Source organism: Hyperolius riggenbachi, chromosome 2, assembly GCF_040937935.1.
Source record: "Hyperolius riggenbachi isolate aHypRig1 chromosome 2, aHypRig1.pri, whole genome shotgun sequence".
Taxonomy (NCBI): Eukaryota; Metazoa; Chordata; class Amphibia; order Anura; family Hyperoliidae; genus Hyperolius; species Hyperolius riggenbachi.
Window position 1 is genome coordinate 571,279,035 of NC_090647.1, and position 27,512 is coordinate 571,306,546.

Genomic DNA, 27,512 nt, shown 5'->3' on the forward strand with positions numbered 1-27,512 from the left:
ACCTCACCGAGCCTGCAACAAGCATAGCGGACAAGACAGACACACGAAAAACAGGAACTAGGCAGAAAGGATCCACCGCTCTTCCGCCAGAGCAAGTGTGATCCAAGCAGGAACACAGATCAGAAAGATCCACAGCCGCTAACGCTAGCGGCTAGTGCGATCTAAACAAGACAGAGCGATTCGCTATCAACCGCCGCTGGTGACAGCGCAATCGCGACAGACAAGACAGAACAGAAGGATCCCCAGCGCTCGCACAAAGTAGCTAGCGCGATCCCAAGAAACAGAACAGAAGGATCCCCAGCGCTAGCACAAAGTAGCTAGCGCGATCCCAGGAAACAGAACAGAAGAGATAGCTGGTAGCAACCGCTGCACCAGCCATACTCCAAGAACAGAGATCAGAACCATTTCCTGTCAACCACCATAGGGACAGGACAATGGCAAACAGGCAAGACAAGACAGAACAGGCAATACAGATAATACAACCTGACTGGGCTAGAAGGGGAGCCTAAAGCAACCCCCAGGAATTAACTATACTAGATAGCAATGGCTGACACTCCAGCAGTGTCCATCAGGAACAGACCACGGAAGGGAAATGACCAGCAAAGCCTTCTGGGAAACATAAAGCTCTTATAGTGCCAGTCATCAAAGAAGGCAGGTAGGGGATTTGCATAACGAATGTATGCAAATTCCCCAGCAAGAGAACAGAACAGAAACTTGCAATGAAAAGACAGGTCTCTGTTCCAGAGACCTGCAGCCCACAGACTAGAGGAATGGACAAACAGCTGTCTGCCTGTGCAGCCAGCTGAGCGGATCATCACAAACTGGAATTCTTTAAATTTAAACAATTATTGTACACTTTCTGTAAATCCAATAACCTTCATTTCACTTCTCAAATATCACAGTGTGTGTCTCCTATATGATATATTTAACTGACATTTTTTATCGTAACAACCAACATTTTATACAGGAAAATCATGACAATTAACAAGGTTGCCCAAACTTTCGCACCCCACTGTAACGTAATACGCATGTCGGGGGTCACAGATGGGAGTCAGGGACATAACACCCCCACAATGGATGCAGCCGCAGTGTGCCCCCTCCTGCCCCTAAAAATGTCTGTGGCCAGGCCCCAGAGCCACGGGTGGTATTACATTATATCACGACGCAGGTCACAGAGAAGAGGCAGCCGGCGGTGGAGGAAGATGCTGCGGACTGACAGAGGAGCGCGTCTGCCGGAAAGGGGAGACACTAGGCTGCTGAACACTCTGCAGGATCCCCAGGCTCCTCCCCCCGCGGCTGCATCCATTGTATACAGAAAAATCATGACGATTAACAACGTTGCCCAAACTTTCGCATCCTACTGTATATCCTGTCACAGGTCCCTACCTCTCCCTCTAGATTGTAAGCCTTTGGGCAGGGTCCTCCTCCTTTTGTGTCCTACCTGATCATGCACCTCCATTACTGTGCACCCATGCTATGCATCTGAGTGAACCTAACTTGCCTAATCTCCATGCTCCCCTCCAGTGACTAAGCATTACCTTGTACTCATACTGTGCTGTGTGATCTCCATGCTCCATCCAGTGACTAAGCATTACCTTGTACTCATACTGTGCTGTGTGATCTCCATGCTCCATCCAGTGACTAAGCATTACCTTGTACTCATACTGTGCTGTGTGATCTCCATGCTCCCCTCCAGTGACTAAGCATTACCTGGTACTCATACTGTGCTGTGTGATCTCCATGCTCCATCCAGTGACTAAGCATTACCTTGTACTCATACTGTGCTGCGTGATCTCCATGCTCCCCTCCAGTGACTAAGCATTACCTTGTACTCATACTGTGCTGTGTGATCTCCATGCTCCATCCAGTGACTAAGCATTACCTTGTACTCATACTGTGCTGTGTGATCTCCATGCTCCCCTCCAGTGACTAAGCATTACCTGGTACTCATACTGTGCTGTGTGATCTCCATGCTCCATCCAGTGACTAAGCATTACCTTGTACTCATACTGTGCTGCGTGATCTCCATGCTCCCATCCAGTGACTAAGCATTACCTTGTACTCATACTGTGCTGTGTGATCTCCATGCTCCATCCAGTGACTAAGCATTACCTTGTACTCATACTGTGCTGTGTGATCTCCATGCTCCATCCAGTGACTAAGCATTACCTTGTACTCATACTGTGCTGCGTGATCTCCATGCTCCATCCAGTGACTGACTAAGCATTACCTTGTACTCATACTGTGCTGTGTGATCTCCATGCTCCCCTCCAGTGACTAAGCATTACCTTGTACTCATACTGTGCTGTGTGATCTCCATGCTCCATCCAGTGACTAAGCATTACCTTGTACTCATACTGTGCTGCGTGATCTCCATGCTCCCCTCCAGTGACTGAGCATTACCTTGTACTCATACTGTGCTGTGTGATCTCCATGCTCCCCTCCAGTGACTAAGCATTACCTGGTACTCATACTGTGCTGTGTGATCTCCATGCTCCATCCAGTGACTAAGCATTACCTTGTACTCATACTGTGCTGTGTGATCTCCATGCCCCATCCAGTGACTAAGCATTACCGTGTACTCATACTGTGCTGTGTGATCTCCATGCCCCATCCAGTGACTAAGCATTACCTTGTACTCATACTGTGCTGTGTGATCTCCATGCTCCCATCCAGTGACTAAGCATTACCTTGTACTCATACTCTGCTGTGTGATCTCCATGCTCCCCTCCAGTGACTAAGCATTACCTTGTACTCATACTGTGCTGTGTGATCTCCATGCTCCATCCAGTGACTAAGCATTACCTGGTACTCATACTGTGCTGTGTGATCTCTATGCTCCCCTCCAGTGACTAAGCATTACCTGGTACTCATACTGTGCTGCGTGATCTCCATGCTCTCATCCAGTGACTGACTAAGCATTACCTGGTACTCATACTGTGCTGTGTGATCTCCATGCTCCATCCAGTGACTGACTAAGCATTACCTTGTACTCATACTGTGCTGCGTGATCTCCATGCTCCATCCAGTGACTAAGCATTACCTTGTACTCATACTGTGCTGTGTGATCTCCATGCTCCCATCCAGTGACTAAGCATTACCTTGTACTCATACTGTGCTGTGTGATCTCCATGCTCCCCTCCAGTAGTGTTGGGCGAACATCTAGATGTTCGGGTTCGGGCCGAACAGGCCGAACATGGCCGCGATGTTCGGGTGTTCGAGCCGAACTCCGAACATAATGGAAGTCAATGGGGACCCGAACTTTTGTGCTTTGTAAAGCCTCCTTACATGCTACATACCCCAAATTTACAGGGTATGTGCACCTTGGGAGTGGGTACAAGAGGAAAATTTTTTAGCAAAAAGAGCTTATAGTTTTTGAGAAAATCGATATTAAAGTTTCAAAGGGAAAACTGTCTTTTAAATGCGGGAAATGTCTGTTTTCTTTGCACAGGTAACATGCTTTTTGTCGGCATGCAGTCATAAATGTAATACATATAAGAGGTTCCAGGAAAAGGGACCGGTAACGCTAACCCAGCAGCAGCACACGTGATGGAACAGGAGGAGGGTGGCGCAGGAGGAGAAGGCCACGCTTTGAGACACAACAACCCAGGCCTTGCATGAGGACAAGAAGCGTGCGGATAGCAATTTTTGCTATTTGTCGCCATGCAGTCATAAATGTCATACAGATGAGAGGTTCAATAAACAGGGACCGGAAACGCTAACCCATCACAGATGTTCATTGTTCATGTTATTTGGTTGGGGTCCGGGAGTGTTGCGTAGTCGTTTCCAATCCAGGATTGATTCATTTTAATTTGAGTCAGACGGTCTGCATTTTCTGTGGAGAGGCGGATCCGCCGATCTGTGACGATGCCTCCGGCAGCACTGAAACAGCGTTCCGACATAACGCTGGCTGCCGGGCAAGCCAGCACCTCTATTGCGTACATTGCCAGTTTGTGCCAGGTGTCTAGCTTCGATACCCAATAGTTGAAGGGCGCAGATGGATTGTTCAACACAGCTACGCCATCTGACATTAAGTTCTTGACCATCTTCTCCAGGCGATCGGTGTTGGAGGTGGATCTGCACGCTTGCTGTTCTGTGTGCTGCTGCATGGGTGTCAGAAAATTTTCCCACTCCAAGGACACTGCCGATACCATTCCCTTTTGGGCACTAGCTGCGGCTTGTGTTGTTTGCTGCCCTCCTGGTCGTCCTGGGTTTGCGGAAGTCAGTCTGTCGGCGTACAACTGGCTAGAGGAGGGGGAGGATGTCAATCTCCTCTCTAAAGTCTCCACAAGGGCCTGCTGGTATTCTTCCATTTTGACCTGTCTGGCTCTTTCTTCAAGCAGTTTTGGAACATTGTGTTTGTACCGTGGATCCAGAAGGGTATAAACCCAGTAATTGGTGTTGTCCAGAATGCGCACAATGCGTGGGTCGCGTTCAATGCAGTCCTAGGCCGAAGAGGTCATAGCCTAGGGTCACAAAACCTGTTTATTTGGGCAATTTCAATGGTGGCGAGTCTGACGTACATAAATCGCAGCAATGGCCGTTAGCAACGTCTGAATCTCACGAAATGTCTCATGCAGGTAGAAGACATATTGTTAGACTTGGGCTCCAAAGATGGGTTCCCTACATCTCTGCAACCCAGAGTTACAGGGCTCCAAATTTGGTAAAATCCCCCATAGGCTTTCATTGGGCCTCCTATTTACAGTTTCAAAATCTCAGATCTTTTCAAAGGGCAATTGCTCAGCAGTGGCAAATTTTCTAGCATTGTAGGGACCCTTAGGGGGAACATGACTAGTGAGTTTCGGGCCCCTAGGCCGAAGAGGTCATAGCCTAGGGTCACAAAAACCTGTTTATTTGGGCTATTTCAATGGTAATGATGGTGACGTACATAAATCTCAGCCATGGCCGTTAGCAACGTCTGAATTTCACGAAATGTCTCATGCAGGTAGAAGACATATTGTTAGACTTGGATTCCAAAGATGGGGTCCCTACATCTCTGCAAACCAGAGTTACAGGGGTCCAAAATTGGTAAACTCCCCCATAGGCTTTCATTGGGCCTCCTATTTACAGTTCCAAAATCTCACATCTTTTCAAAGGGCAATTGCTCAGCAGTACCAAATTTTCTAGCATTGTAGGGACCCTTAGGGGGAACATGACTGGTGAGTTTCGGGCCCCTAGGCCGAAGAGGTCATAGCCTAGGGTCACAAAAAAACCTGTTTATTTGGGCAATTTCAATGGTAGTGATGGTGACGTCCATAAATCTCAGCCATGGCCGTTAGCAACGTCTGAATTTCACGAAATGTCTCATGCAGGTAGAAGACATATTGTTAGACTTGGATTCCAAAGATGGGGTCCCTACATCTCTGCAAACCAGAGTTACAGGGGTCCAAAATTGGTAAAATCCCCCATAGGCTTTCATTGCCTCCCTATTTCACTTTCCAAAATCTCACATCTTTTCAAAAGGCAATGGCTCAGCAGTACCAAATTTTCTAGCATTGTAGGGACCCTTAGGGGGAACATGACTGGTGAGTTTTGCCACTGCTGAGCCATTGCCCTTTGAAATGGTGTGAGATTTTGGAACGGTAAATAGGAGGCCCAATGAAATCCTATGGGGGATTTTACCAATTTTGGAGCCCTGTAACTCTGGTTTGCAGAGATGTAGGGACCCCATCTTTGGAATCCAAGTCTAACAATATGTCTTCTACCTGCATGAGACATTTCGTGAAATTCAGACGTTGCTAACGGCCATGGCTGAGATTTATGTATGTCACCATCACTACCATTGAAATAGCCCAAATAAACAGGTTTTTGTGACCCTAGGCTATGACCTCTTCGGCCTAGGGGCCCGAAACTCACCAGTCATGTTCCCCCTAAGGGTCCCTACAATGCTAGAAAATTTGGTACTGCTGAGCCATTGCCCTTTGAAAAGATGTGAGATTTTGGAAAGTGAAATAGGGAGGCAATAAAATCCTATGGGGGATTTTACCAATTTTGGACCCCTGTAACTCTGGTTTGCAGAGATGTAGGGACCCCATCTTTGGAATCCAAGTCTAACAATATGTCTTCTACCTGCATGAGACATTTCGTGAGATTCAGACGTTGCTAACGGCCATGGCTGAGATTTATGTACGTCACCATCACTACCATTGAAATAGCCCAAATAAACAGGTTTTTGTGACCCTAGGCTATGACCTCTTCGGCCTAGGGGCCCGAAACTCACCAGTCATGTTCCCCCTAAGGGTCCCTACAATGCTAGAAAATTTGGTACTGCTGAGCCATTGCCCTTTGAAAAGATGTGAGATTTTGGAAAGTGAAATAGGGAGGCAATGAAATCCTATGGGGGATTTTACCAATTTTGGAGCCCTGTAACTCTGGTTTGCAGAGATGTAGGGACCCCATCTTTGGAATCCAAGTCTAACAATATGTCTTCTACCTGCATGAGACATTTCGTGAGATTCAGACGTTGCTAACAGCCATGGCTGAGATTTATGTACGTCACCATCACTACCATTGAAATAGCCCAAATAAACAGGTTTTTGTGACCCTAGGCTATGACCTCTTCGGCCTAGGGGCCCGAAGCTCACCAGTCATGTTCCCCCTAAGGGTCCCTACAATGCTAGAAAATTTGCCACTGCTGAGCAATTGCCCTTTGAAAAGATGTGAGATTTTGGAACTGTAAATAGGAGGCCCAATGAAAGCCTATGGGGGAGTTTACCAATTTTGGACCCCTGTAACTCTGGTTTGCAGAGATGTAGGGACCCCATCTTTGGAATCCAAGTCTAACAATATGTCTTCTACCTGCATGAGACATTTTGTGAAATTCAGACGTTGCTAACGGCCATGGCTGAGATTTATGTACGTCACCATCACTACCATTGAAATAGCCCAAATAAACAGGTTTTTGTGACCCTAGGCTATGACCTCTTCGGCCTAGGGGCCTTAAACTCACCAGTCATGTTCCCCCTAAGGGTCCCTACAATGCTAGAAAATTTGCCACTGCTGAGCAATTGCCCTTTTAAAAGATGTGAGATTTTGGAACTGTAAATAGGAGGCCCAATGAAAGCCTATGGGGGATTTTACCAAATTTGGAGCCCTGTAACTCTGGTTTGCAGAGATGTAGAGAACCCATCTTTGGAGCCCAAGTCTAACAATATTTCTTCTACCTGCATGAGACATTTCGTGAGATTCAGACGTTGCTAACGGCCATTGCTGCGATTTATGTACATCAGACTCGCCACCATTGAAATTGCCCAAATAAACAGGTTTTGTGACCCTAGGCTATGACCTCTTCGGCCTAGGACTGCATTGAACGCGACCCACGCATTGTGCGCATTCTGGACAACACCAATTACTGGGTTTATACCCTTCTGGATCCACGGTACAAACACAATGTTCCAAAACTGCTTGAAGAAAGAGCCAGACAGGTCAAAATGGAAGAATACCAGCAGGCCCTTGTGGAGACTTTAGAGAGGAGATTGACATCCTCCCCCTCCTCTAGCCAGTTGTACGCCGACAGACTGACTTCCGCAAACCCAGGACGACCAGGAGGGCAGCAAACAACACAAGCCGCAGCTAGTGCCCAAAAGCGAATGGTATCGGCAGTGTCCTTGGAGTGGGAAAATTTTCTGACACCCATGCAGCAGCACACAGAACAGCAAGCGTGCAGATCCACCTCCAACACCGATCGCCTGGAGAAGATGGTCAAGGACTACATGTCAGATGGCGTAGCTGTGTCTAACAATCCATCTGCACCCTTCAACTATTGGGTATCGAAGCTAGACACCTGGCACAAACTGGCAATGTACGCAATAGAGGTGCTGGCTTGCCCGGCAGCCAGCGTTATGTCGGAACGCTGTTTCAGTGCTGCCGGAGGCATCGTCACAGATCGGCGGCGTATCCGCCTCTCCACAGAAAATGCAGACCGTCTGACTCAAATTAAAATGAATCAATCCTGGATTGGAAACGACTACGCAACACTCCCGGACCCCAACCAAGTAACATGAACAATGAACATCTGTGATGGGTTAGCGTTTCCGGTCCCTGTTTATTGAACCTCTCATCTGTATGACATTTATGACTGCATGGCGACAAAATGCAAATTGCTATCCGCACGCTTCTTGTCCTCATGCAAGGCCTGGGTTGTTGTGTCTCAAAGCGTGGCCTTCTCCTCCTGCGCCACCCTCCTCCTGTTCCATCACGTGTGCTGCTGCTGGGTTAGCGTTACCGGTCCCTTTTCCTGGAACCTCTTATATGTATTACGATTATGACTGCATGCCGACAAAAAGCATGTTACCTGTGCAAAGAAAACAGACATTTCCCGCATTTAAAAGACAGTTTTCCCTTTGAAACTTTAATATCGATTTTCTCAAAAACTATAAGCTCTTTTTGCTAATTTTGTTTTCCTCTTGTACCCACTCCCAAGGTGCACATACCCTGTAAATTTGGGGTATGTAGCATGTAAGGAGGCTTTACAAAGCACAAAAGTTCGGGTCCCCATTGACTTCCATTATGTTCGGAGTTCGGCTCGAACACCCGAACATCGCGGCTATGTTCGGCCCGAACCCGAACATCTAGATGTTCGCCCAACACTACACGTGACCCGTTCGGCCAATCACAGCGCTAGCCGAACGTTCGGGTAACGTTCGGCCATGCGCTCTTAGTTCGGCCATATGGCCGAACAGTTTGGCCGAACACCATCAGGTGTTAGGCCGAACTCGAACATCACCCGAACAGGGTGATGTTCTGCAGAACCCGAACAGTGGCGAACACTGTTCGCCCAACACTACCCTCCAGTGACTAAGCATTACCTTGTACTCATACTATGCTGTGTGATCTCCATGCTCCATCCAGTGACTGAGCATTACCTTGTACTCATACTGTGCTGTTTGATCTCCATGCTCCATCCAGTGACTAAGCATTACCTTGTACTCATACTGTGCTGTGTGATCCCCATGCTCCCCTCCAGTGACTGACTAAGCATTACCTTGTACTCATACTGTGCTGCGTGATCTCCATGCTCCCCTCCAGTGACTAAGCATTGCCTTGTACTCATACTATGCTGTGTGATCTCCATGCTCCATCCAGTGACTAAGCATTACCTTGTACTCATACTGTGCTGTGTGATCTCCATGCTCCCATCCAGTGACTAAGCATTACCTTGTACTCATACTGTGCTGTGTGATCTCCATGCTCACCTCCAGTGACTAAGCATTACCTTGTACTCATACTGTGCTGTGTGATCTCCATGCTCCCCTCCAGTGACTAAGGATTACCTTGTACTCATACTGTGCTGTGTGATCTCCATGCTCCCCTCCAGTGACTAAGCATTACCTTGTACTCATACTGTGCTGTGTGATCTCCATGCTCCATCCAGTGACTAAGCATTACCTTGTACTCTTACTGTGCTGTGTGATCTCCATGCTCCATCCAGTGACTAAGCATTACCTTGTACTCATACTGCGCTGTGTGATCTCCATGCTCCATCCAGTGACTAAGCATTACCTTGTACTCATACTGCGCTGTGTGATCTCCATGCTCCATCCAGTGACTAAGCATTACCTTGTACTCATACTGGGCTGTGTGATCTCCATGCTCCCATCCAGTGACTGACTAAGCATTACCTTGTACTCATACTGTGCTGTGTGATCTCCATGCCCCATCCAGTGACTAAGCATTACCTGGTACTCATACTGTGCTGTGTGATCTCCATGCTCCCCTCCAGTGACTAAGCATTACCTGGTACTCATACTGTGCTGTGTGATCTCCATGCTCCATCCAGTGACTAAGCATTACCTGGTACTCATACTGTGCTGTGTGATCTCCCTGCTCCCCTCCAGTGACTAAGCATTACCTTGTACTCATACTGTGCTGTGTGATCTCCATGCTCCATCCAGTGACTAAGCATTACCTTGTACTCATACTGTGCTGTGTGATCTCCATGCACCATCCAGTGACTAAGCATTACCTTGTACTCTTACTGTGCTGCGTGATCTCCATGCTCCCATCCAGTGACTAAGCATTACCTTGTACTCATACTGTGCTGCGTGATCTCCATGCTCCCATCCAGTGACTAAGCATTACCTTGTACTCATACTGTGCTGTGTGATCTCCATGCTCCCCTCCAGTGACTAAGCATTACCTTGTACTCATACTGTGCTGTGTGATCTCCATGCTCCCATCCAGTGACTAAGCATTACCTTGTACTCATACTGTGCTGTGTGATCTCCATCCTCCATCCAGTGACTAAGCATTACCTTGTACTCATACTGTGCTGTGTGATCTCCATGCTCCATCCAGTGACTAAGCATTACCTTGTACTCATACTGTGCTGTGTGATCTCCATGCTCCATCCAGTGACTAAGCATTACCTTGTACTCATACTGTGCTGTGTGATCTCCATGCTCCCCTCCAGTGGCTAAGCATTACCTTGTACTCATACTGTGCTGTGTGATCTCCATGCTCCATCCAGTGACTAAGCATTACCTTGTACTCATACTGTGCTGTGTGATCTCCATGCTCCATCCAGTGACTAAGCATTACCTGGTACTCATACTGTGCTGCATGATCTGGTCTTTCTTGTATTCCTGTATTGTCATATTGCTGTATGTCACCCCTAAATATTGTCTGTAACCCTAACTAATGTCCAGCGCTGTGTAATATGTTGGCACTTTATAAATACAATAAATAGCAATAATAATGTCGGGCCTGGTTGTACATTGCTGAGGCTGAGGTCAGTGAGGTCAGGTGAGTCCTCGCCTCATTGGCCAGGATGGATTCCTGAGATTCTCGGCATTCCTGGGAGAGGAGTCAGTTACTCTCCCATCAGCCTGCTCACCCATCCCAGCCGCCTCCATGCCACTCTAGGATTACTATCAATAATATGGGCCATTATCCTCTTCATTATTATTAATATAGCGCCAACATCTTCCATAGCGCTGTACATAGTACAAAACAAATAATGGGGAACAAATCTACATGAGAAATCCAAGACACTGTACTGTCATGACACTGAATGGTAGAAATACAAATACATACATAGTTACTGTGTAGTTGGTATATGGGCATATGTTAAAATTACAGCAGTATGAGAAACACTAGCAGGAGGTCCCTGTCCTTGTGAGCTTACAATCTAGAGGATTATTACCATTATCCAGCTATACCACCTGCATGGGTGAGAAGGAGTTCAGCAGACGTCTTACTTTTATTAGTATTTATACAGCACTGACCTATTCCGCAGCACTTTACGGAATATGAATATATTTACTGTATATATATATATATATATATATATATATATATATATATATATATATATATATATATACTTACTGTATATTTACTGTATATACATACATATAGTTTTAGAGCTCACAATCTAAGCCCTGCCATAGTCAAATCTCCATGGTAATCTATGGGGAAGCTAATTAACTTATTTGTATGTTTTTTGGGATATGGGAGGAAACCGGAGTGCCTGGAGGAATCCCACACATACATGGGGATAAGATTCAAACTCCGTGCCGATAGTGTCCTGGCTTGGAGTGAAGCCAGACACTCAGCGCTGCAAGGCGAGAGCGCTAACCACAACACCACCGTGCTGCCCACCACTACACCACTGTACTGCCCACCACTACACCACGTGCTGCCCACCACTACACCACCGTGCTGCCCACCACTACACCACCGTGCTTCCCACCACTACACCACCGTGCAGCCCACCACTACACCACCCTGCTGCCCACCACTACACCACCGTGCTGCCCACCACTACGCCACCCTGCTGCCCAACACTACGCCACCGTGCTGCCCCCCCACTACACCACCGTGCTGCCCAACACTACGCCATCGTACTGCCCACCACTACACCACCGTGCTGCCCACCACTACACCACCATGCTGCCCACCACTACGCCATCGTGCTGCCCACCACTACGTCACCCTGCTGCCCACCACTACGTCACCCTGCTGCCCACCACTACTCCACTGTGCTGCCCACCACTACACCACCGTGCTGCCCACCACTACACCTCCATGCTACCCACCACTACACCACCGTGCTGCCCACCACTACACCTCCATACTGCCCACCACTACACCACCGTGCTGCCCACCACTATGCCACCGTGCTGCCCACCACTACGCCACCGTGCTGCCCACCACTACACCTTCATACTGCCCACCACTACACCACCGTGCTGCCCACCACTATGCCACCATGCTGCCCACCACTACGCCACTGTGCTGCCCACCACCACACCTCCATACTGCCCGCCACTACACAACCGTGCTGCCCACCACTACGCCACCATGCTGCCCACCACTACACCACCGTGCAGCCCACCACTACACCACCGTGCAGCCCACCACTACACCACCGTGCTGCCCACCACTACACCACCGTGCAGCCCACCACTACACCACCGTGCTACCCACGACTACACCACCATGCTGCCCACCACTACACCACCGTGCTGCCCACCACTACATCACCATACTGCCCACTACTACACCTACATACTGTCCACCACTACATCACCCTGCTGTCCACCACTACACCACCCTGCTGCCCACCACTACGCCACCCTGCTGCCCAACACTACATCACCGTGCTGCCCACCACTACACCTCCATACTGCCCACCACTACGCCACCGTACTGCCCACCACTACGCCACCATACTGCCCACCACTACGCCACCGTGCAGCCCATCACTACGCCACCATGCTGCCCACCACTACACCTCCATACTGTCCACCACTACACCACTGTGCTGCCCACCACTACACCACCGTGCTGCCCACCACTACGCCACCGTACTGCCCACCACTACGCCACCGCGCAGCCCACCACTACGCCACCGTGCAGCCCACCACTACGCCACCGTGCCGCCCACCACTACGCCACCGTGCCGCCCACCACTACGCCACCGTGCTGCCCACCACTACGCCACCGTGCTGCCCACCACTACGCCACCGTCCTGCCCACCACTACGCCACCGTGCTGCTCACCACTACGCCACCGTGCAGCCCACCACTATGCCACCGTGCTGCCCACCACTACCCCTCCATACTGCCCACCACTACACCACCGTGCTGCCCACCACTACACCACCGTGCTGCCCACCACTACACCACCCTGCTGCCCACCACTACACCACCCTGCTGCCCACCACTACACCACCCTGCTGCCCACCACTACACCACCGTGCTGCCCACCACTACATCTTCATACTGCCCACCACTACATCTTCATACTGCCCACCACTACACCACCGTGCTGCCCACCACCACTACGCCACCGTGCTGCCCACCACTACACCACCGTGCTGCCCACCACTACACCTCCATGCTACCCACCACTACACCACCGTGCTGCCCACCACTACACCTCCATACTGCCCACCACTACACCACCGTGCTGCCCACCACTACACCACCGTACTGCCCACCACTACACCACCGTACTGCCCACCACTACACCACCGTGCTGCCCCCCACTACACCACCGTGCTGCCCACCACTACATCTTCATACTGCCCACCACTACACCACCGTGCTGCCCACCACTACACCACCGTACTGCCCACCACTACACCACCGTACTGCCCACCACTACACCACCGTGCTGCCCCCCACTACACCACCGTGCTGCCCACCACTACACCTTCATACTGCCCACCACTACACCACCGTGCTGCCCACCACTACACCACCGTACTGCCCACCACTACGCCACCGTGCTGCCCACCACTACACCACCGTGCTGCCCACCACTACACCTCCATGCTACCCACCACTACACCACCGTGCTGCCCACCACTACACCTCCATACTGCCCACCACTACACCACTGTGCTGCCCACCACTACACCACCGTACTGCCCACCACTACACCACCGTACTGCCCACCACTACACCACCGTGCTGCCCCCCACTACACCACCGTGCTGCCCACCACTACATCTTCATACTGCCCACCACTACACCACCGTGCTGCCCACCACTACACCACCGTGCTGCCCCCCACTACACCACCGTGCTGCCCACCACTACACCTTCATACTGCCCACCACTATGCCACCCTGCTGCCCACCACTACGCCACCCTGCTGCCCACCACTACACCACCGTGCTGCCCACCACTACGCCACTGTAACGATCGGTGAAGCACAGAGAGGATCTGATTACCGGTGATCTGCAGTATCACCGGGAATACAGAAATATACCAGATTATAAGTGATCTGCAGTATAACCGATAATCCGATATACCAGCTAACCTCTGTTCACCTGAGTGGAGTGTTTGGTGTAACAGTAACACTTAGAGGACTAGGCCTCAGTGCAGTAAGGAGTACTGCACGGATTCCTTCCGAAGACCTGAACTCTCCAAGGCGGGAGGAGTCAGGCCGAGAGAGGAAGGATTGTCTGAAAGTGACACTCTGGAGGAAGTGTCACTGACAGGACGGGGAACCGCCTCCAACAGTAAGGTCGGTTCTCGAGGTCGGACAAGCCAGGTTGTAAACACACGGACAGATAAGGTACAGATACAGTAGGCAGAGGCGGAGTCTAAGGTACAGGCAGGGTTCGGCAACAGGGTATCAGATATATCGAGGTACAAGATCAGAGTTCAGGAGGATAGTCAAGCAGGCAAGAGGTCATAACAGATAATCACAATCAAACTAGTACTTTAGACTATCAACAGAATCTAGCATAGTGTAGGATTACAGCTCCAGCTGGTCCCGGCACACTTAAGGATCTGACTAAGGGTTTGAGTGCTCCCACATATGTGATCGCAACGCCAGACACTGGAGAAATGACCAGGCTCCAGTATATATCCACAAGGATCCCTCCAAGTGCTGGACCAATAAGGAGTGGAGCCAGAGTCAGCTGACCAGCCTGGTCAGCTGACTACCTCTGGCTGTCATATAATTCCTGCCTGAGTGCGCGCGCGCGCGTCACTCTGAACCTGGAGGGACTACGTGTCCCAGCCACACAAACACCGTTCTGCGGAGTCTCTGCAGTGGGGTCATGCGCGCTAACCGCCGCGTCCAACGCGGCGGTTTCTCCGCGCACCGCCATGCCTTGCACGGAGACAGCCGCCTCACGCTGAGAGGAGGCGGCTGCCTCCCCGTGCACTGCCCCAGTATGCGTGGAAAGAGCCGCCTCCTGCTGCCTCATGGCGGCGGCTCTTCCGCGCTTCTTAACAGCCACTGTGCTGCCCACCACTACCCCACCCTGCTACCCACCACTACTCCACTGTGCTGCCCACCATTACACCACCGTGCTGCCCACCACTACGCCACCGTGCTGCCCACCACTACACCACCCTGCTGCCCACCACTACACCACCGTGCTTCCCACCACTACACCACCGTGCTGCCCACCACTATGCCACCGTGCTGCCCACCGCTATGCCACCGTGCTGCCCACCACTACACCTCCATACTGCCCACCACTACCCCACCCTGCTGCCCACCACTACACCTCGGTGCTGCCCACCACTACCCCACCCTGCTACCCACCACTACCCCACCCTGCTACCCACCACTACTCCACCGTGCTGCCCACCACTACTCCACTGTGCTGCCCACCATTACACCACCGTGCTGCCCACCACTACGCCACCGTGCTGCCCACCACTACACCACCCTGCTGCCCACCACTACCCCACCCTGCTACCCACCACTACTCCACTGTGCTGCCCACCACTACGCCACCGTGCTGCCCACCACTACCCCACCCTGCTGCCCACCATTACACCACCGTGCTGCCCACCACTACGCCACCGTGCTGCCCACCACTACCCCACCCTGCTGCCCACCACTACACCTCGGTGCTGCCCACCACTACACCTCGGTGCTGCCCACCACTACCCCACCCTGCTGCCCACCACTACACCTCAGTGCTGCCCACCACTACCCCACCCTGCTACCCACCACTACCCCCACCCTGCTACCCACCACTACTCCACTGTGCTGCCCACCACTACGCCACCGTGCTGCCCACCACTACACCACCCTGCTGCCCACCATTACACCACCGTGCTGCCCACCACTACGCCACCGTGCTGCCCACCACTACCCCACCCTGCTGCCCACCACTACACCTCGGTGCTGCCCACCACTACCCCACCCTGCTGCCCACCACTACACCTCGGTGCTGCCCACCACTACCCCACCCTGCTACCCACCACTACCCCACCCTGCTACCCACCACTACTCCACCGTGCTGCCCACCACTACGCCACCGTGCTGCCCACCACTACACCACCGTACTGCCCACCACTACACCACCGTGCAGCCCACCACTACCCCACCCTGCTGCCCACCACTACACCACCGTGCTGCCAAATCCCTACGCCATCGTGCTGCCCACCACTACACCACCGTACTGCCCACTACTACACCACCGTACTGCCCACCACTACACCACCGTGCTGCCTACCACTACACCTCCGTACTGCCCACCACTACACCACCGTGCTGCCCACCACTACACCACCGTACTGCCCACCACTACACCACCGTGCTGCCCACCACTACACCTTCATACTGCCCACCACTACACCACCATGCAGCCCACCACTACACCACCCTGCTGCCCACCACTACACCACCGTGCTGCCCCCCACTACACCACCGTGCAGCCCACCACTACCCCACCCTGCTGCCCACCACTACACCACCGTGCTGCCAAATCCCTACGCCATCGTGCTGCCCACCACTACACCACCGTACTGCCCACTACTACACCACCGTACTGCCCGCCACTACACCACCCTGCTGCCCACCACTACATCACCGTGCTGCCTACCACTGCACCTCCGTACTGCCCACCACTACACCACCGTGCTGCCCACCACTACACCACCGTACTGCCCACCACTACACCACCGTGCTGCCCACCACTACACCTTCATACTGCCCACCACTACACCACCATGCAGCCCACCACTACACCACCCTGCTGCCCACCACTACACCACCGTACTGCCCACCACTACACCACCGTACTGCCCACCACTACACCACCATGCTGCCCACCACTACACCTTCATACTGCCCACCACTACCCCACCCTGCTGCCCACCACTACACCACCATGCTACCCACCACTACACCACCGTACTGCCCACCACTACACCACCGTGCTACCCACCACTACGCCACCGTGCTGCCCACCACTACGCCACCGTGCTGCCCACCACTACACCACCGTACTGTCCACCACTACACCACCGTGCTGCCCAACACTACACCACCCTGCTGCCCAACACTACGCCACCGTGCAGCCCACCACTACACCTCCATACTGCCCACCACTACACCACCGTGCTGCCCACCACTACGCCACTGTACTGCCCACCACTACGCCACCGTACTGCCCACCACTACGCCACCATGCAGCCCACCACTAAGCCACCGTGCTGCCCACCACTACACCTCCATACTGTCCACCACTACACCTCCATACTGTCCACCACTACACCACCGTGCTGCCCACCACTATGCCACTGTACTGCCCACCACTACGCCACCGTGCAGCCCACCACTACGCCAGCGTGCTGCCCACCACTACGCCACCGTGCTGCCCACCACTACGCCACCGTGCTGCCCACCACTACCCAACTGTGCTGCCAACCACTACACCTCCATACTGCCCACCACTACACCACCGTGCTGCCCACCACTACACCACCGTGCATCCCACCACTACACCTTCATACTGCCCACCACTACACCACCATGCAGCCCACCACTACACCACCCTGCTGCCCACCACTACACCACCGTGCTGCCCACCACTACACCACCGTGCTGCCCAACACTACACCACCGTGAAGCCCACCACTACCCCACCGTGCTGCCCACCACTACACCACCCTGCTGCCCACCACTACATCACCGTGCAGCCCACCACTACACCACCCTGCTACCCAACACTACACCACCCTGCTGCCCACCACTAGGCCACCATGCTGCCCATCACTACACCACACTGCTACCCACCACTACACCTCCATACTGCCCACCACTACCCTACCCTGCTACCCACCACTATCCCACCCTGCTACCCACCACTACACCATCCTGCAGCCCACCACTACCCCACCGTGCTGCCCACCACTACCCCACAGTGCTGCCCACCACTACACCACCATGCTGCCCACCACTACATCACCGTGCAGCCCACCACTACACCACCCTGCTACCCAACACTACACCACCCTGCTGCCCACCACTAGGCCACCATGCTGCCCAGCACTACACCACACTGCTACCCACCACTACACCTCCATACTGCCCACCACTACCCCACCCTGCTACCCACCACTACCCCACCCTGCTACCCACCACTACCCCACCCTGCTACCCTCCACTACGCCACCCTACTGCCCACCACTACGCCACGGTGCAGCCCACCACTACGCCACCCTGCTGCCCACCACTACACCACACTGCTACCCACCACTACACCACCGTGCTGCCCACCACTACCCCACCCTGCTACCCACCACTACACCACCCTGCTGCCCACCACTACGCCACCGTGCTGCCCACCACTACGCCACCGTGCTGCCCACCACTACACCACCGTGCTGCAGAGGCGTAGCTAGGGTTTTCAGCGCCCGGGGACAAAGACTATTAATGCGCCCCCTAAGGTGAAGGGTCGTGACCAAATGTGGGCGTGGTTATGGGTGCTCCACATTTGGTCACGCCTCTTCAAATGTACATGGAGGTTAGCAGGCTCGCGCTCACCCACCCTTCCTCAGTATGTACCTTCCAGCATGTTCCAAGACAAATTCAGCAATCATGAGCCCCCCCCCCCCCCCCCCATCAAGACAAATTCCGCAATCATAAGCAAACATGAGGCCCCCAACATGACCAACTCAGCAATCATGAGGCCCCCATCAAGACAAATTTAGCAATCCTGAGGCCCCCAACAAGACAAAGTCAGCAATCATGAGGCCCCTAACAAGACAAATTCAGCAATCATGAGGCCCCTAACAAGACAAATTCATTGATCTTGAGGCCCCCAACAAATCATGAGGCCCCCAACAAGACAAATTCAGTAACCATGAGGCCCCCAACAAGACAAATTCAGCAGTCATGAGGCACATAAATAGACAGCATTTCACATAAATAGGCAGAATGCCCCCTTAATATGTAGACACCTCTCACCTGGCAGCAGTTCCCCAAAATACACTCAATCTGACAGCAGTGCTTCCCCAAAAATAGGTAGCCCCAGGTCTATAGGTGTCCCCAGAATAGGTGGCCAGCAGTATAGATGTCCCCAGAACAGGTAGCCAGGGGTAGAGATGTCCACAGAACAGGTAGCCAGGGGTATATGTGCCCAGTATATGTAGGCAGGGGTATGTGTCCCCAGTATATGTAGCCAGAGGTATATGTGCCCAGTATATGTAGCCAGAGGTATATGTGCCCAGTATATGTAGCCAGAGGTATATGTGCCCAGTATATATAGTCAGGGGTATATGTGCCCAGTATATATAGCCAGGGGTATATGTGCCCAGTATATGTAGCCAGGGGTATATGTGCCCAGTATATGTAGTCAGGGTTATATGTGCCCAGTATATGTAGCCAGAGGTATAATATGTGCCCAGTATATATAGTCAGGGGTATATGTGCCCAGTATATGTATCCAGGGGTATATATGCCCAGTATATGTAGCCAGGGGTATATGTGCCCAGTATATGTAGCCAGGGGTATATGTGCCCAGAGTAGGTAGCCAGGTGTATATGTGCCCAGAGTAGGTAGCCAGGGGTATATGCCCAGTATATGTAGTTAGGGGTATATGTGCCCAATATATGTAGGCAGGGGTATATGTGCCCAGAGTAGGTAGCCAGGGGTATATGTGTCCAGAGTAGGTAGCCAGGGGTATATGCCCAGTATATGTAGTTAGGGGTATATGTGCCCAATATATGTAGGCAGGGGTATATGTGCCCAGAGTAGGTAGCCAGGTGTATATGTGCCCAGAGTAGGTAGCCAGGTGTATATGTGCCCAGAGTAGGTAGCCAGGGGTATATGCCCAGTATATGTAGTTAGGGGTATATGTGCCCAATATATGTAGGCAGGGGTATATGTGCCCAGAGTAGGTAGCCAGGGGTATATGTGTCCAGAGTAGGTAGCCAGGGGTATATGCCCAGTATATGTAGTTAGGGGTATATGTGCCCAATATATGTAGCCAGTGGTATATGTGCCCAGAGTAGGTAGCCAGGGGTATATGTGCCCAGAGTAGGTAGCCAGGTCAGGTGTCCCCCTCCCCAGCAGGAGGGGAGCAGCGCAGAGAAGAGGAAGAGCTGCTCTCCCTTCCTCGCTGTCCCCTCCAATGTCTGTCCGGGTGGCTGGCAGCGGCGGGCGGAACTTACCTCCGTCTCCTCGCAGCGCCGGATGGATTTGCCACTACTCTGGTCTGGTCCAGAGCAGCGGCTGCGCACCCGAACTTCCGGCCGGCGCTGGAGCGAGACGGAGGTGAGTTCCGCCCGCCGCTGCCAACCACCCGGACATTGGAGGGGACAGCGAGGGAGGGAGAGCACCTAAGGTGAGGGAAGGAGGGGGGAGATGGCCCCCCTTCCCCACCGTCCGCACAGCTTTCCCTCCTCTCTGCGCTGCTCCCCTCACCCGCCGCAAAAAAAAAAAAACGAAGCTCAGTTGGGCGCCCTTGGGGACCAGGCGCCCCGGGGCACTTGTCCTACCCCGACCCCCCCAGCTCCGCGCCTGCCGTGCTGCTCACCACTACGCCACCGTGCAGCCCACCACTACACCACTGTGCAGCCCACCACTACGCCACCGTGCTGCCCACCACTACCCAACTGTGCTGCCCACCACTACACCACCCTGCTGCCCACCACTACGCCACCGTGCTGCCCACCACTACGCCACCGTGCTGCCCACCACTACACCACCATGCAGCCGACCACTACACCACCGTGCTGCCCACCACTACACCACCGTACTGCCCACCACTACGCCACCCTGCTGCCCAACACTACGCCACCGTGCTGCCCCCCCACTACACCTTCATACTGCCCACCACTACACCTTCATACTGCCCACCACTACACCACCGTGCTGCCCACCACTACACCACCATGCTGCCCACCACTACACTACCGTGCTGCCCACCACTACACCTTCATACTGCCCACCACTACACCTTCATACTGCCCACCACTACACCACCGTGCTGCCCACCACTACACCACCATGCTGCCCACCACTACACCACCATGCAGCCCACCACTACACCACCGTGCTGCCCACCACTACACCACCGTGCTGCCCACCACTACACCTTCATACTGCCAACCACTACACCACCGTGCTGCCCACCACTACACCTCCATACTGCCCACCACTACACCTCCATACTGCCCACCACTACACCACCGTGCTGCCCACCACTACACCACCGTACTGCCCACCACTACACCACCATGCTGCCCACCACTACACTACCGTGCTGCCCACCACTACACCTCCATACTGCCCACCACTACACCACCGTGCTGCCCACCACTACACCACCGTACTGCCCACCACTACACCACCATGCTGCCCACCACTACACTACCGTGCTGCCCACCACTACACCTTCATACTGCCCACCACTACACCTTCATACTGCCCACCACTACACCACCGTGCTGCCCACCACTACACCTTCATACTGCCCACCACTACACCACCGTGCTGCCCACCACTACACCTCCATACTGCCCACCACTACACCTCCATACTGCCCACCACTACACCACCGTGCTGCCCACCACTACACCACCGTACTGCCCACCACTACACCACCATGCTGCCCACCACTACACTACCGTGCTGCCCACCACTACACCTTCATACTGCCCACCACTACACCTTCATACTGCCCACCACTACACCACCATGCAGCCCACCATTACACCACCCTGCTGCCCACCACTACACCACCCTGCTGCCCACCACTACACCACCGTGCTGCCCACCACTACACCTCCATACTGCCCACCACTATGCCACCGTGCTGCCCACCACTACACCACCCTGCTACCCACCACTACACCACCGTGCTGCTCACACCACTACACCACCGTACTGCCCACCACTACACCACAGTGCTGGCCACCACTACACCACCCTGCTGCCCACCACTACACCACCGTGCTGCCCACCACTACACCTCCATACTGCCCACCACTACACCTTCATACTGCCCACCACTACACCTTCATACTGCCCACCACTACACCACAATGCTGCCCCCCACTACGCCACCGTACTGCCCACCACTACGCCACCGTGCTGCCCACCACTACACCACCGTGCTGCCCACCACTACACCTTCATACTGCCCACCACTACACCATCGTGCTGCCCACCACTACACCACCGTGCTGCCCACCACTACACCACCCTGCTGCCCACCACTACACCACCCTGCTGCCCACCACTACACCACCCTGCTGCCCACCACTACACCACCCTGCTGCCCACCACTACACCTCCATACTGCCCACCACTACACCTTCATACTGCCCACCCACTACACCTTCATACTGCCCACCACTACACCACCATGCTGCCCCCCACTACGCCACCGTACTGCCCACCACTACGCCACCGTGCTGCCCACCACTACACCACCGTGCTGCCCACCACTACACCTTCATACTGCCCACCACTACACCTTCATACTGCCCACCACTACACCACCATGCTGCCCACCACTACACCACCGTGCTGCCCACCACTACACCACCCTGCTGCCCACCACTACACCACCGTGCTGCCCACCACTACGCCACTGTGCTGCCCACCACTACACCACCGTGCTGCCCACCACTACATCACCGTGCAGCCCACCACTATACCACCGTGCTGCCCAACACTACACCACCATGCTGCCCACCACTACACCTCCATACTTCCCACCACTACACCACCGTGCTGCCCACCACTACATCACCATGCAGCCCACCACTATACCACCGTGCTGCCCACCACTACACTACTACAGCAGTACAGCACTACAGTCACTGCTGCTATACAGAGAGGGGTTATTTTGCAGTGCAGGTTATACAGCAAGTGGTTATTATACAGTGTAGGTAATACAGAGTGTGGTTTTTACAATACATGCTGCTATACAGAGAGGGGTGATTATATAGTGCAGGTTATACAGAGAGTGGTTATTATACAGTGTAGGTTATACAGAGAGTGATTATTATACAGTGCAGGTTATACAGACAGTGGTTATAATACAGTGTAGGTGATACAGTGAGTAGTTATTATACAGTGTAGGTTATATAGTGAGTAGTTATTATACAGTGTAGGTGATACTGTGAGTAGTTATTATACAGTGTAGGTTATATAGTGAGTAGTTATTATACAGTGTAGGTGATACAGTGAGTAGTTATTATACAGAGTGCAGGTTATACAGCGACTAGTTATTATACAGTGTAGATTATACAGAGAGTGGTTATTATACAGTGTAGGTGATACAGTGAGTAGTTATTATACAGTGTAGGTGATACAGTGAGTAGTTATTATACAGTGTAGGTTATATAGAGTGTAGTTATTATACAGTGTAGGTGATACAGTGAGTAGTTATTATACAGTGTAGGTTATATAGAGTGTAGTTATTATACAATGTAGGTGATACAGTGAGTAGTTATTATACAGTGTAGGTTATCAGAGAGTGGTTATTATACAGTGTAGGTGATACGGAGAGTAGTTATTATACAGTGTAGGTTATATAGTGAGTAGTTATTATACAGTGTAGGTGATACAGTGAGTAGTTATTATACAGTATAGGTGATACAGTGAGTAGTTATTATACAGTGTAGGTTATATAGTGAGTAGTTATTATATAGTGTAGGTGATACAGAGAGTAGTTATTATACAGTGTAGGTTATATAGTGAGTAGTTATTATACAGTGTAGGTAATACAGTGAGTAGTTATTATACAGTGTAGGTTATATAGAGAGTAGTTATTATACAGTGTAGGTGATACAGTGAGTAGTTATTATACAGTGTAGGTGATACAGTGAGTAGTTATTATACAGTGTAGGTTATCAGAGAGTGAATATTATACAGTTTAGGTTATACAGAGAATGGTTATTATACAGTGTAGGTGATACAGAGAGTGGTTATTACACAGTGCAGGTTATACAGTAACTGGTTATTATACAGTGTAGGTTATACAGAGAGTGGTTATTATACAATGTAGGTGTTACAGAGACTGGTTACTATACAGTGTAGGTTATATAGAGAGTAGTTATTATACAGTGTAGGTTATACAGAGAGTAGTTATTATACAGTGTAGGTTATATACAGAGAGTGGTTATTATACAGAGTGCAGGTTATACAGACAGTGGTTATTATACAGTGTAGGTTATACAGAGAGTGGTTATTATACAGTGTAGGTTATACAGAGACTGGTTACTATACAGTGTAGGTTATATAGAGAGTAGTTATTATACAGTGTAGGTTATACAGAGAGTAGTTATTATACAGTGTAGGTTATATACAGAGAGTGGTTATTATACAGAGTGCAGGTTATACAGTGTAGGTTATACAGAGAGTGGTTATTATACAGTGTAGGTTATACAGAGACTGGTTACTATACAGTGTAGGTTATACAGTGATTAGTTATTATACAGTGTAGGTGATACAGTGAGTAGTTATTATACAGTTATTATACAGTGTAGGTGATACAGTGATTCGTTATTATACAGTGTAGGTGATACAACGAGTAGTTATTATACATTGTAGGTTATAAAGTGAGTAGTTATTATACAGTGTAGGTGATACAGTGAGTAGTTATTATACAGTGTAGGTTATCAGAGAGTGATTATTATACAGTGTAGGTTATACAGCGAATGGTTATTATACAGTGTAGGTTATATAGAGAGTGGTTATTATACAGTGTAGGTGATACAGAGAGTGGTTATTATACAGTGTAGGTTATACAGCAACTGGTTATTATGCAGTGTAGGTTATACAGAGAGTGGTTATTATACAGAGTGTGGTTATTATACAGTGTAGGTTATACAGAGACTGGTTATTATACAGTGTAGGTTATACAGAGAGTGGTTATTATACAGAGTGTAGGTTATACAGAGAGTGGTTATTATACAGTGTAGGTTATACAGAGACTGGTTATTATACAGTGTAGGTTATATAGAGAGTAGTTATTATACAGTGTAGGTTATACAGAGAGTAGTTATTATACAGTGTAGGTTATATACAGAGAGTGGTTATTATACAGTGCAGGTTATACAGAGAGTGGTTATTATACAGTGTAGGTTATATAGAGAGTAGTTATTATACAGTGTAGGTTATACAGAGAGTAGTTATTATACAGTGTAGGTTATATACAGAGTGTAGTTATTATACAGTGCAGGTTATACAGAGAGTGGTTATTATACAGTGTAGGTTATATAGAGAGTAGTTATTATACAGTGTAGGTGATACAGCGACTGGTTATTATACAGTGTAGGTTATCAGAGAGTGATTATTATACAATGTAGTTTTATACAGAGACTGGTTATTATACAGTGTAGGTTATATAGAGAGTAGTTATTACAGAGTGTAGGTGATACAGTGAGTAGTTATTATACAGTGTAGGTGATACAGCGAGTGGTTATTATACAATGTAGGTTATACAGAGACTGGTTATTACACAGTGCAGGTTATATAGAGAGTAGTTATTATACAGTGTAGGTGATACAGTGAGTAGTTATTATACAATGTAGGTCATACAGAGACTGGTTATTATACAGTGTAGGTGATACAGTGAGTGGTTATTACACAGTGCAGGTTATACAGCGACTGGTTATTATACAGTTTAGGTTATACAGAGAGTAGTTATTACACAGTGCAGTTGATACAGTGAGTGGTTATTATACAGTGTAGGTTATACAGGGATACACAGGACACACACAGCAGTTAGAGTTTCTCTCATTACACTGTGGAATGTTTGGTATTCCGTGCACCACACCTGTATAAAAGACTCTATACATCCATACACATATATATATATATATATATATATATACTGCCCAGAGACCCTTCTCCCCCCTCCGCTGATATCAGCTCACCTTGGTCAGTGCAGCCTCCATACACAGAGACCACCCCGGCCCCGGAGTCTCTGGAGACACCTTCACAGCTCTCACCCAACCTGCTCTACCACTCCTACCCTGCAGCATAGGTGCGCCTTCCCCTCCCCCTGCTGACAGGCCTCGCCGATCACTGCTACACACCACTGTGTGACTGCTACACACCACAGGCCTCGCCGATCACTGCTACACACCACTGTGTGACTGCTACACACCACAGGCCTCGCCGATCACTGCTACACACCACTATGTGACTGCTACACACCACAGGCCTCGCCGATCACTGCTACACACCACTGTGTGACTGCTACACACCACAGGCCTCACTGATCACTGCTACACACCACTGTGTGACTGCTGCACACCACTGTGTGACTGCTACACACCACTGTGTGACTGCTACACACCACAGGCCTCACTGATCACTGCTACACACCACTGTGTGACTGCTACACACCACTGTGTGACTGCTACACACCACAGGCCTCACTGATCACTGCTACACACCACTGTGTGACTGCTAAACACCACAGGCCTCACCGTTCACTGCTACACACCACTGTGTGACTGCTACACACCACTGTGTGACTGCTACACACCACAGGCCTCACTGATCACTGCTACACACCACTGTGTGACTGCTACACACCACAGGCCTCGCCGATCACTGCTACACACCACTGTGTGACTGCTACACACCACTGTGTGACTGCTACACACCACAGGCCTCACTGATCACTGCTACACACCACTGTGTGACTGCTACACACCACTGTGTGACTGCTAAACACCACAGGCCTCACCGTTCACTGCTACACACCACAGGCCGCACTGATCACTGCTACACACCACTGTGTGACTGCTACACACCACTGTGTGACTGCTACACACCACTGTGTGACTGCTACACACCACAGGCCTCGCCGATCACTGCTACACACCACTGTGTGACTGCTACACACCACAGGCCTCGCCGATCACTGCTACACACCACTATGTGACTGCTACACACCACAGGCCTCACTGATCACTGCTACACACCACTGTGTGACTGCTACACACCACTGTGTGACTGCTACACACCACAGGCCTCACTGATCACTGCTACACACCACTGTGTGACTGCTAAACACCACAGGCCTCACCGTTCACTGCTACACACCACTGTGTGACTGCTACACACCACAGGCCTCACTGATCACTGCTACACACCACAGTGTGACTGCTACACACCACAGGCCTCACCGTTCACTGCTACACACCACTGTGTGACTGCTGCACACCACAGGCCTCACCGTTCACTGCTACACACCACAGGCCTCACTGATCACTGCTACACACCACTATGTGACTGCTACACACCACTCTGTGACTGCTACACACCACAGGCCTCAC

At 51.3% G+C, this 27,512-nt stretch overlaps 1 protein-coding gene across 2 annotated transcripts in view; it reads right to left on the reverse strand.

The window, feature by feature from the left end:
- LOC137547437 (vang-like protein 1) overlaps window positions 1-26,174 on the reverse strand; it is an 85,904-nt gene extending 59,730 nt beyond the window's left edge. The window contains exon 1 of one of the 2 annotated variants that reach the window (XM_068271024.1): window positions 26,100-26,174. The gene's annotated coding sequence lies outside the window, so the exon portion shown is untranslated. The remainder of the gene's footprint in view (window positions 1-26,099) is intronic. The other variant, XM_068271023.1, reaches the window with a different exon arrangement.
- Between the last annotated feature and the right edge of the window lie 1,338 nt (window positions 26,175-27,512).